Source organism: Saccopteryx bilineata, chromosome X (genome assembly GCF_036850765.1).
Source record: "Saccopteryx bilineata isolate mSacBil1 chromosome X, mSacBil1_pri_phased_curated, whole genome shotgun sequence".
Classification (NCBI taxonomy): Eukaryota; Metazoa; Chordata; class Mammalia; order Chiroptera; family Emballonuridae; genus Saccopteryx; species Saccopteryx bilineata.
Genome location: NC_089502.1, coordinates 146676455 through 146681071, shown reverse-complemented (window position 1 = coordinate 146681071; position 4617 = coordinate 146676455). Strand labels below are relative to the sequence as shown.

The 4617-nt window shown below is 53.4% G+C and overlaps 1 non-coding gene across 1 annotated transcript; it reads right to left on the bottom strand.

Annotated features, from left to right (window-relative positions):
- Positions 1-3708: 3708 nt before the first annotated feature.
- Positions 3709-3784, bottom strand: TRNAD-GUC (transfer RNA aspartic acid (anticodon GUC)). Its single transcript has one exon. It is a non-coding gene; the product is annotated as a tRNA-Asp (tRNA).
- Between the last annotated feature and the right edge of the window lie 833 nt (positions 3785-4617).

Genomic DNA, 4617 nt, shown 5'->3' with positions numbered 1-4617 from the left:
TCTCCAAGAGACCTGAAGGAAAAACGTCTAAAGTTTGAAAATAAATAAGTAAAAAAATTAAAAAAAAATATATATATATATATTTAGAGAAGGAAAGCATTTAATTACAGACAGTTCTGCAATGAGGTGACCTGTTCAGGGGCAGGTGAAAGCCGGTTTGCAGTTGCTCCCGGGGAAGGGAGGCGGGGAGACACACAGGTTACAATTGTCACAATAACATGACGATTGTTACAATAACACGACGGTTGTTACAATAACGTGACGATTGTTACAATAACATGATGATTGTTACGATAACGTGAGGATTGTTACACTAACATTAGGATTGTTACAATAAGGTGGAGATGATTACAATAGCTTTTACGATTATTATAATAACATCACAATTGTTACAACAACCTTACGATTGTTACTTGGGGTGGGGGGAGGAAGACATGCAGGTTACGAAGGTCACAGTAACCTTACAATTGTTACGATAACGTTATGAGCAAGAAGAAAACAGTAAACCTACTTTGGCCGGCCCGCTTGTGTTTTTTTTGACATCGTAGCGCTATGTACGACTACAATAAAAAAAAAATGTGTTTTTTTATGGGGAAACAGGATGAGGGTCGCAACACTTGACAACTTTGCTCACTGACTCATGGAAGAAAGAGACAGGAATCTACTTAAAAACAGCAGAAAACAAAACCAGCCAATGAAGAAATGGACCAAAGGCCTGAATAGACAGTTATCCCAAGAGGACATACAGACGTCCAACAGGGGTATGAAATAATGGTCACTGTCACCCATCCTCAGAGAAACGCAAGTTAAAGACCACAGTGAGATGTCACCTCGCACCTGTCAGAATGGCGCTCATCAACAAAACAACACATAATAAGTGCTGGTGAGGACGTGGAGAAAAGGGAACCCTCCTGCACCGCTGGTGGGAATGCAGACTGGTGCAGCCTCTGTGGAAAACAGTATGGGGATTCCTCAAGAAATTAGAAATGGAAGCCCTGGCCGGTTGGCTCAGTGGTAGAGCGTCGGCCTGGCACGCAGGAGTCCCGGGTTCGATTCACGGCCACGGCACACAGGAGAAGCGCTCATCTGCTTCTCCACCCCTCCCCCTCTCCTTCCTCTCTGTCTCTCTTTTCCCCTCCCAAAGATGGCCCGGGTGCTGGGGATGGCTCCTTGGCCTCTGCCCCAGGCGCTAGAGTGGCTCTGGTCGCAACAGAGCGATGCCCCAGATGGGCAGAGCATTGCTCCCTGGTGGGCATGCCGGGTGGATCCCAGTCGGGCGCATGCGGGAGTCTGTCTGACTGCCTCCCCGTTTCCAACTTCAGAAAAATACAAAAAAAAAAAAAAATTAGAAATGGAGCTGCCTTATGACCCAGCCATCCCACTTTTAGGACTATATCTTAAGAATATCAAGTCTCTGATTCAAAAGAAGATATGCACCCCCATGTTTATGGCCAAGATCGGGAAGCAGCCCAGGTGTCTGTCACTGGACGAGCGGATAAAAAGGCTCTGGTCCGGTTACACGATGGAATACTATGCAGCCGTGAAAATGAAGAAGAAAATCTGACTATTTGCAAGAGCCTGCTTAGACCTGGCGATTACTATGCTCAGTGACATCAGCCAGGCAGAGAAGGACAGGGACTATATGATGTCTGTCCCTTATGTGTGGAATCTAATGAACACAGTAACAACCAAAACAGAGACAGACCCACGGATGCAGCGAGCAGACGGATGCTCGCCAGAGAGGGCAGGGAGGTTGGGGGGTCCGGGTGACCAAGGAGAAGGGACCGAGAAGCCCAGGTGGGCGGTCACAAAACAGTCACAGGACATCACGTCCAGCCCGGGGAATATAGAGTCGGTGACACGGTTATCACGGTGCATGGGGCCAGGTGGGCACCGGAAATATCAGGGGGACAGTTTGTGACATATAGGACGAGGTGTTCGAGGTAAATAGATCATTTCATTTTTGTCATAATTGCACCCCCGGGTCACAGACACGGCAGCACAGAGCCACGTGGCGTTGGGACCGTCATCGGAATGCCTGGACCTTGATGCGAACACATTCCCCCTCTTTCTCACGCTGTCACCCCCTCTTCTCCCGAGGTCCCTCCTGTGATTGTCCGGGGCCGCGGGTCTACCTGGGGCTTTCCTTACTGCCGTGTCCCTCTGATGCCCGGGGAGGGGGGCGTATGGGGCGCTTTGCCATCTGGCGACCCCCAGAGATAGAGAAGGTCACGGAGGGTTCGTCTGCTCAGATGAAGAGAGAGACCATAGTGACCGGCTGGCTATGTGGTCCTCACATCCCTCAGCCCCGTGCTTGGACACGGTACCCACAGATGCCAAGGAAAACACCCCAGGAATCATGTAAGGACCATAGGCAACCATCTCCCCCGCCCATAGGAGATGCTTAATAACTGCACAGTCCCCCCCCCCCCAAATCACTCCCCAAAGCCTTACTTCATGTCCCTGTGCCCAAAGAGGTCATAACACAAACGGCACCTGCTCTTACCCACCCCAGGGCGCCTGCCCCCTCACTCTGGAAAACCAGCCCCAGGATGCCAAGGATGCCAGAGTGGGCATAACCCCCCCCCCGGGGGTCCTGGAACTCGCCTAAAATTCCTCTGGGTGCCTGGGCAAGCTCCTTCACCGTCTGCTCACGCCGTTCGGAGCCACAAGCCGCGTCGACGGCACTGGCTTGGAAAGCCGTTCTCTGACTTGGCCTGACGTTCCCCCAAAGCCCTGGCTTCCGCGTGGAAGGTGCCAGGTGTCACCGGGAGTCCCCAGTGGGACCGATATCGATCGAAAGACCATACCGGGCAGCAGCTCGGAGGAGAGGGGAGCAACGGGTCTGCTGGGACGGACCCGGGACAGGGCGAGACCTCCGTAAGGGGAACCCCCCCCCCCACAGAAGAACTGAGAAGGACCCCAAGGTCACTGTTCCTATTCTGTTCCCGTTTTTGCTTTTATGGCCGGGGATGGGTGGGGGGGAGGGGACAGGGGAGACGGTGTAACTGTAACTTATGAAACTATCATCTCTTTAGAGATTCAGTGACTGAGACGGCACAGAAGGTGTTTAGCTCCGTTTTACGGAAATGTTTTCCTCCGGGGGCGCACTGGTTTTCTCTCCTTCCCGCGGGGGAGGGGGGGGGGAACGGGCTTTGCCGGCATGGGGACCAGGGGACGCCAGCACCGCCCCCTCCCATTTCTCTGGTCCCCTCCCACGTGTGTGCCTTCCACAGTCCCTGCCACTTCCAGACCCAAACCCACGCAGATGTCCCATGTGTCTCTCTGAAAATGGGGCTGAGTTTGTCGACACAGAGGGACCCGGGTGTCACTCCGTAAAACAGGGGGAGAGATGCCGGGGACATTTAATTAAAGAAAAAAAAAAGCTGGAAATAGCTTTATTTATTTTTTTTTATTTTTTTGTATTTTTCTGAAGCTGGAAACGGGGAGAGACAGTCAGACAGACTCCCGGATGCGCCCAACCGGGATCCACCCGGCACGCCCACCAGGGGGCGACGCTCTGCCCCTCGGGGGCGTCGCTCTGCCGCGACCAGAGCCACTCTAGCGCCTGGGGCAGAGGCCAAGGAGCCATCCCCAGCGCCCGGGCCAACTTTGCTCCAATGGAGCCTTGGCTGTGGGAGGGGAAGAGAGAGACAGAGAGGAAGGAGAGGGGGAGGGGTGGAGAAGCAGATGGGCGCTTCTCCTGTGTGCCCTGGCCGGGAATCGAACCCGGGTCCCCCGCATGACAGGCCGACGCTCTACTGCTGAGCCAACCGGCCAGGGCCTGGAAATAGCTTTAGAAGCAGGACTGGGCTTCTAAATGGAATAATACCTTATTCTTCCCTCCCCATGCCCGGAATTTTTAAACTGTCCGCTTCTGCCAGAGAACCTTGCTCACGGGGGGGACACGCAGGTGGGCGGGTGGCCACGTGGACGCGTCACGGAGGAGGAAGCCGGGTCACTTACGCTTGTTGGCTTGTCCCTTGCTTCTCCCCCCCTCCCCCCCTCCTCGGGGTTACAAATCTCTCCTGAGCAAAAGCCAAACACGCCCAGCCAGCAACCAGCACGGCAGCCACGCCGGCCAATTCTGGGGCAGCCCGCCCTGTCCTGGTTCGGCGCTAAGTTCTAGGAAGTTCTGCCGCTGTCTGACCCGCAGCCAAGCTCCTTCGAAGACCGGGAGGCAAAGTGCGGAGGCGTGTTCCCGGGTTCACAGACACACGCACAGATCCCGAGCCGCCCCGTCTACGTGGATATGTGCATTTTTTTATATAAAGTCTGCGTTTTTCTTAACACTGCAAACTCAGGCTAACGTCCAAAATACAGGGGAGAAAAAAAACACCCCAAAACAAAAAACCTCTTGTGTTGACCAGTTTCCATGTTGATATTTTTTCCCCAAAATAAAACCCGTGTGGTGTGGGCAGTGCCAACAAGTATATATCAAACCCTTATTTTGTGATCCGTAAAAAACACTATTTAACATACAGGATGTGCACTCTTATTTATTTATTTTTTCTGAAGCTGGAAACGGGGAGAGACAGTCAGACAGACTCCCGCATGCGCCCGACCGGGATCCACCCGGCACGCCCACCAAGGGCGATACTCTGCCCCTCCAGGGCG